Raw genomic sequence first — 7,582 nt, 5'->3', positions numbered from 1 at the left:
TACATGATAGAATAAATTCTACTCATAAATACTCTATGTACATAGACTGGGATAATGATGTTCAAATCTTAAAATTTGTAAATAAAACCGCAAGCGCACGGTGTGCAGAGTAGCACGACCAGCGAGTACGGGTCGATCCCACAGAGACTTGGTTTTAAAAATGATTTTCAAATCTATGCTCAAGTGAGCTTTAACAAAAATCGAAAGTCGAAAGTTGTTTGCTAAAGACAATAAGACTAAGGATCTAGGGTTTTTGAATCCACTAGATCTAGATTAGGGAATTCTACCTAAAATTTTTCTTATTGATCCTAACGACTACTCCTCTTGTCTTTCCCAAGCATAGATTATGAAGGGACTAAGGCCCAACGATAACCTATCAAGATTCTTTACAGGGGAGTAGTAACTAGGATCCCTTAGGGTTTTCTCCTCCTATGCACTGAATCAAGCATGAACTATGAAGGGACTCTGACCCAACTGTAGTTCATCAAAAATTCTTGGCAAAAGAGAAAGAAAAAGAAACCCTAAGAAAAAGAAAGAACCCTATGTAAAATCCCTACTCATGATCTAGCTTCATCGCAAACCCTAGAAGGGATGCTTAGCTAGACATGATCTAAATCTACTTACAAAATTTAAATACAGAAAAATAAACTACCCTAATTTCATAAATTAAACTATCCTAATTGCATAAATTTAAACTGCATAATTTAAACTAACCTAATTGCATAAAATTAAATTGCATAAACTAAACTATCCTAATTGCAAGAAAAATAAATTGCATAATGTAAAGAGATGAAATTGCATAAAAAGAAGATTTTATATATAAAAAAAAATTTATTACAAAAACCTCAAAGCTCGAGGCTTGAAAAGAGAGCTAAAAACCCCACTATCTAGGGTTACAAGCTTGATCGGAAGGAAGAATACCTAAAACAAGGGCCTTTGGGGGCTTTTTATAGGCATTTGGGGGTTATAAGGTTTTCAAAATTTCCGATGTGGGACTAAGAGGTTTTAGGGGGTTTATGGTGCGCCGATGGGTCCATGGTCCATGCGCCTGTTGCTGTGGACCAGGCGGCTAACCAGATCACCAAATCAGTTGATTTTTGACCAATTTTGATCTGATTTGACTCGGGTTTGACCCAATTGAGTCTTCTTTCTTCATTCTTCAATTCCTGGGTCAATTTAACTCCGTTTTGCATAAAATTTGCGCCGTTGGAATCCTCTTTCCTTGTTCTTTCTATTGATGATCTCTTCTTCTGCAAAATATAATAACAAGTATCAATTTCTTAATAAAGTTAGATAATTTAGATATTAATTGATACTTTTTATGTCAATTTGTGACATAAATCACACCCCCCAACTTAATCATTGCTAGTCCCTTAGCAATGTACCAAAATAAGATCATATTCCAAAAAGATCCTTCCTTTGCAAATTAATTTAAGATCGAAATTCAAGAAGTTTTCTAGTATTACTAAGTAATGAGCTTCGAATTAGAATCGGTAGTCAGTCTACTTAGAAGCTTTCTTAGAGTACACTTAAAGTTTTATAGCACTTGTGTGAGTGATAACTAACTTAGTATTTCAGTATTAACTTGTACAGGCCAATTGTATCATTTTTCATAACTTAGTTCGATTAATTTTCTATACACCCCAGATTAAACAAAGAACTAAGGTAGCTTTCACACTGTTTTTTTTTTTTTTTTTTTTTTTTTTTTTTGCTGAGCATCCTGGCCTTCCCACCACCGTTTGACGCGAATCTCAACACTTGACTTAGGTGAAGAGACCCGGTTACTAGGCTTAGGGCAATCCACATTTACTCTGTGTTTTGCATTTTATTTCAGGCAGGTAGCTCTTTCCTTAAATTCAAATTTCTTCAATTGGGGTGTAGAGAAAATTATCTAATTTAAATAATACTCAAATCCTTAATTGGCCTTACAATTAACACCTACTTTACCTTGTTAGTGTGCATGTGCAATTGGAAGTGCTAATAGTCTTTAAATGACCTAAGCCACCAAGAGTCTAACCAGCTAATCTTCTCCGTGACTCACTACATTAGCAAATACTTTCTAACTTACTCTTATTTCTTTTATAGATTAATTTATTTCATATATATATATATATATTTTTATTATTTTTTTATTTTTTTTTACATAATATATTAAATGCAAGAAATAACTCATAGTGGAAGGAAAAGGAAATGATAACACCTGATTTTGTTCAAGCTCTCCCCTTAACTTGACCGACATTGTTCCCAATGGAGTTTATCTAATTTATTTGTCCTAAGCAAACTGAAAACAAAGAAAGCATTAGAAATTAAATAAGCTGGGTTGCCTCCCAGAAGCGCTAAGTTTTATGTCTTCAGCCAGACCAAACCTCGAAGCAACTTAATCAGAATAAGTTGGTTCATAAAGAACCATGGCATCTTCAACAGTCTTGACAGGTAATTCCAAGAATGGTTTTAATCGTTGACCATTAACTTTAAAGATAACACCATTACTTGGGTTTTCAATCTCAACAGCTCCGTGTGAAAAAACTTCCTTTACTAAAAATGGTCCTGTCCATCTAGACCTAAGCTTTCCTGGAAACAGATGTAATCTAGAGTTATATAAGAGCACCTTTTGTCCGATATTGAAAGTTTTTCTTATAATAGATTGATCATGAAATGCTTTGGTTCGTTCCTTGTATATCCTTGCATTTTCATAGGCTTCATTTCTAAGTTCTTCTAATTCATTCAATTGAAGCTTCCTATGGTTTCCAGCATCGTTCAAATTTGTATTTAGTTGTTTGATGGCCCACATGGCTTTGTGTTCTATCTCAATAGGCAAGTGACATGGTTTACCAAACACAATCCTATAAGGAGACATTCCTAGATTGGTCTTGAAAGCGGTTCGGTATGCCCAAAGTGCATCAATTAATTTTAAAGACCAATCCTTTCTATTGGCATTAACAGTTTTTTCCAGGATCTGTTTGATTTGTCGGTTTGACACTTCAACTTGCCCACTAGTTTGAGGATGATATGGTGTGGCCAATTTGTGGGTGACATTATACTTTTTCATCAATGTTGCAAAAGGTCGGTTACAAAAATGGGTTCCCCGATCACTAATGATTGCCCTAGGAATACCGAAACGGGAGAGAATATTTTCTTTAAGAAACTTAATGACCATTTTGCTATCGGGTGTTCTACATGCAATTGCTTCTACCCATTTTGAAACATAATCAACTGCTACTAGAATATATTCATTTCCAAAGGAATTTGGAAATGGTCCCATGAAATCGATCCCCCAAACATCAAAAACTTCAACTACCAAGATTGGGTTGAGTGGCATCATGTGTCGCTTGGTGATTCGGCCCATTTTCTGACATTGAGCACAATTTTTACAATATTCGTGAGCATCCTTAAACAAATTGGGCCAATAAAAACCACATTGGAGAACCTTAGCAGCAGTTTTCTTAGACGCGAAGTGACCCCCACATGCTTGATCATGACAAAAAGATAAAATATTCATGACTTCGTTATCTGGGATACACCTTCTAATAATTTGATCAGGACATTGTTTAAAAAGATAAGGATCATCCCAAATGAAATACTTCACTTGGGCAAAGAATTTATATTTATCCTGCTTAGTCCAATGAGAAGGTATCTTGCCTATGGCTAAATAATTTACAATATCAGCAAACCAAGGTTCAGTAGACAAAGACATGAGTTGCTCATCTGGGAAAGATTCATTGATGGGTGGTTCACTAGATGGTGCAACTGGAATTCGGGACAAATGATCTGCTACAACGTTCTCAGTGCCTTTCTTGTCCCTAATTTCTAAGTCAAATTCTTGAAGGAGCAAAATCCATCTGATTAAACGTGCCTTGGCATCCTTCTTTGCTAGGAGATGTCTAATGGCTGAGTGATCGGTGTAAACAATGGTGTGGGTCCCAACCAAATAAGATCTAAATTTCTCTAAAGCAAAGACAACAGCAAGGAACTCCTTCTCAGTTGTGGTGTAGTTAAGCTGCGCATCATTTAAGGTTTTACTTGCATAATATATCACTCTAGGCAGCTTATTTATTCGTTGACCTAAGATTGCGCCCACAACATGATCGGACGCATCACACATTAATTCAAATGGTTCAGACCAGACAGGAGGATGAATGATTGGAGCTGATACAAGTGCATTTTTTAGAAATTCAAAGGATTCCAAGCACTCATGAGTAAATTCAAATTTAGTATCCTTTGCCAAAAGATTAGTCAGTGGACGTGCTACTTTGCTAAAGTTGGCAATAAACCTTCTATAGAATCCAGCATGACCTAAAAATGAACGTATTTCTTTCACAGATTTAGGTGGTGGAAGACTTGCAATTAGATCTATTTTGGCCTTGTCCACTTCAATCCCCTTTTTAGAAATGACATGGCCAAGAACTATTCCCTGTTTGACCATAAACTGACATTTTTCCCAGTTGAGAACTAGGTGCTTCTCCTTACATCGTTCTAGAACTAATTGCAGGTGATTCAGACACTCGGAGAAGGTTAGACCAAAAACAGAAAAGTCATCCATAAAAATTTCTAGAAATCGTTCTATCATATCTGAAAATATGCTAATCATGCATCTCTGAAAGGTTGCCGGTGCATTACATAGTCCAAAGGGCATTCGTCTATAGGCAAAAGTACCAAATGGACAGGTGAATGTAGTCTTTTCTTGATCTTCAGCGGCTATGGGGATCTGGTTGTAACCGGAGTATCCATCAAGAAAACAGTAAAACTCTTGTCCGGCTAGTCTTTCCAACATTTGATCAATAAATGGCAAAGGAAAGTGATCTTTCCTTGTCGCAGCATTCAACTTTCTATAGTCTATACAGACCCTCCATCCCGTTTGGGTCCTAGTTGGGATAAGTTCGTTTGCATCATTTTGGACCACTGTTACCCCAGATTTCTTGGGTACTACTTGAACTGGGCTTACCCAAGAGCTATCAGAAATAGGATAAATTATTCCACTATCTAGGAGTTTCAGAATCTCCTTTTTAACTACATCCTTCATAACTGGATTAAGCCTTCTTTGGGCTTCTCTTGTTGGTTTAGCCTCTTCCTCTAAGTATATTCTATGTTGAACTATAGAAGGGCTTATTCCTTTGATATCTGCTATGGTCCAACCTATTGCCTCTTGATTTGCTTTTAGAACTGACAATAACTCCTCCTCTTGCTTGGGATCTAGGTCTGATGCAATAATTACAGGCAAAGTTTCTTTGGGTCCTAGATATGCATACTTGAGATGTTCTGGGAGGGGCTTCAGTTCTAAAATGGGTGCTTCCTCTATCGATGGTTTAGGTAATGAGTTCACCATCTCAATGATTGGTTCAGTAGGAAGTGTCGATTCCTGATTAATCTGATTTTCTTTAAGTATTTCATTGACATCCTCAGACTCATGGATTAACCAGGGGTTAGACTCTAGGTCGACTTCATCATCACTAATGTCAATGGATTCATAAATACCATCTTGGACTACATTGACATCAGCATGAGAAGAGGATTCCTGTTCTAAGTTAAAAACATTAAGCTCAATGGTCATATTCCCAAAGGATAACTTCATTAGACCATTTCGACAATTGATTTCAGCATTGGCCGTAGCTAAGAATGGTCTTCCTAAAATGACAGGTATATGTCCTTTAGGATTCGCAACTGGCTCAGTCTCTAAAACAATAAAATCTACAGGAAAAATGAAATTTTCAACCTTTATCAGAACATCCTCGACCATTCCCTTAGGGATCCTGAGAGATCTATCGGCTAACTGTAATGTGATCCCAGTAGGTTGAAGTTTTTCTAATCCTAGTTGTTCATACACCGAATATGGAAGGATATTCACACTAGCTCCTAGATCTAGCAAGGCCTTTTTTATATTGGTTTCTCCAATAACACAAGAAATTGTTGGAGCTCCAGGGTCCTTATATTTAATTGGCACATGGCTAGATAGGTATGAACTGACACTTGCAGCCAAAAATGCTTTCTTTGGTACATTAGTGGTCCTTTTCCTAGTGCAGAGATCTTTTAAAAATTTGGCATAAGTTGGAACCTGATGATTATATCTAAAAGAGGAATATTAACTTGGACTTGTTTAAATACCTCTAAAATTTTGTCTAAATGTTCAGATTTATTGGATTTCAGTCTGTTTGGAAAAGGAGCTCTAGGACTTTTAAGTACTGGACTAGGTGAATTTTCAGTTTCTGGTGCTTGAGGTTGAAAGGTAGTAGTTTTAGAAGGTGACTCGGCAGATGAGTCATCTATATCATCAAGTGCAACTACCTTATTGTCTATTTGTTTTCCTGATCTTAAGGTATGAATGGCATTTATACCATTAACTTGGTTTCCTTGTTGGGGTCGTGGACCATTTTGGTTCCTAGGATTTGGCTCATGTTGGCTAGGTAACCTACCATGTTCTCGTTCACTAATGGTCGAAGCCAGCTGACTTACTTGCATTTCCAGACGGGCTATAGCTTGGGTGTTATTATTTATGAGTTGACCCGTAGTTTGCATAAAGCTGGTATGTGTTTTCATCATGGCTTCTAGGCTTTTCTCTAAAGAGGTAATTTTTTGTCATTATCATGGAAGCCTGGCGGGTTGTTCATCACTGGGTTGGACCTTAGATTTTGCTGATTGAAATTTGGATTACCTACATTAGGATTCTGGGACCATGAGAAATTTGGGTGATTCCTCCAACCTGGGTTATATGTGGGTGCATAAGGATTGTTCAATGGTCCTTGATAGGTGGCATTCACCTGTGCACACTCATTCGAGTAGGAACATTCTTCTAAGACATGGTTTGGTGCATTGCACCCTTTACACATGGGTGCAGATATTTGATTTACATTGGCTGGTCTCTGTAATTCTAAGGCTTCCAATCTACGTGTTAAGGTTGCAATCTTGGCCTCTGATGCTAAGGTTGGTTGAATTTGATGCATTCCTCCTCTTGAAGGTGTAGCTTTATCAGGTTCCCTAGTTGTTTCCCACTGTAAATTTTTCTCGGCTAGGTCTTCTAAGAATTGCCAAGCTTCAGTAGTTTCTTTGTCCATAAATTGGCCTTGGCACATGGACTCTAGCATGGTTCTTGAGTTTGAATCTAACCCCTCATAGATGATCTGGCATAGTCTCCAAGTTTCTATTCCATGGTGTGGGCATTGGGTCAAAAGATTCTTGAAACGATCAAAGTACTTCCAAAATGATTCACCAGCTAGTTGGTAAAATTGATTTATTTCATTCCTAATCCTAGCTGTTTTATGATGGGGAAAATATTTTTTTAAAAATATTCTCACAAAGCCCTCCCAGGTAGTGACAGAATAGTTTGGCAGACTATAAAGCCACTTCTTAGCATTGTCCTTAAGGGCAAAGTTGATTAATCTAAGTTTGACCTCATCCTCTGTTAATTGCAGTTTCATGGTTGCACATACCTCCTCAAATTCTCTAATAAATATATAAGCATCCTCTAATCCTGTGAATTTTGGAAGCATATTTATGATTTGAGGTTTGATTTCAAAATTGTTAGCTGTGGGTTGTGGCAACCTGATACAAGATGGTTGGATGGAGCCAACTGGATAACACAAATCCTTAA

At 37.1% G+C, this 7,582-nt stretch overlaps 1 non-coding gene across 1 annotated transcript; it reads left to right on the top strand.

The window, feature by feature from the left end:
- Positions 1-7,134: 7,134 nt before the first annotated feature.
- On the top strand, positions 7,135-7,241 carry LOC140858928 (small nucleolar RNA R71). The gene has a single exon (XR_012142332.1). It is a non-coding gene; the product is annotated as a small nucleolar RNA R71 (small nucleolar RNA).
- The last annotated feature ends 341 nt before the right edge of the window (positions 7,242-7,582 follow it).

The sequence above is a fragment of the Elaeis guineensis genome, chromosome 6 (assembly GCF_000442705.2).
Source record: "Elaeis guineensis isolate ETL-2024a chromosome 6, EG11, whole genome shotgun sequence".
NCBI classification, from domain to species: domain Eukaryota; kingdom Viridiplantae; phylum Streptophyta; class Magnoliopsida; order Arecales; family Arecaceae; genus Elaeis; species Elaeis guineensis.
Note: the sequence above shows the minus strand (reverse complement) of the source record. Positions and strands in the feature narration are given on the sequence as shown.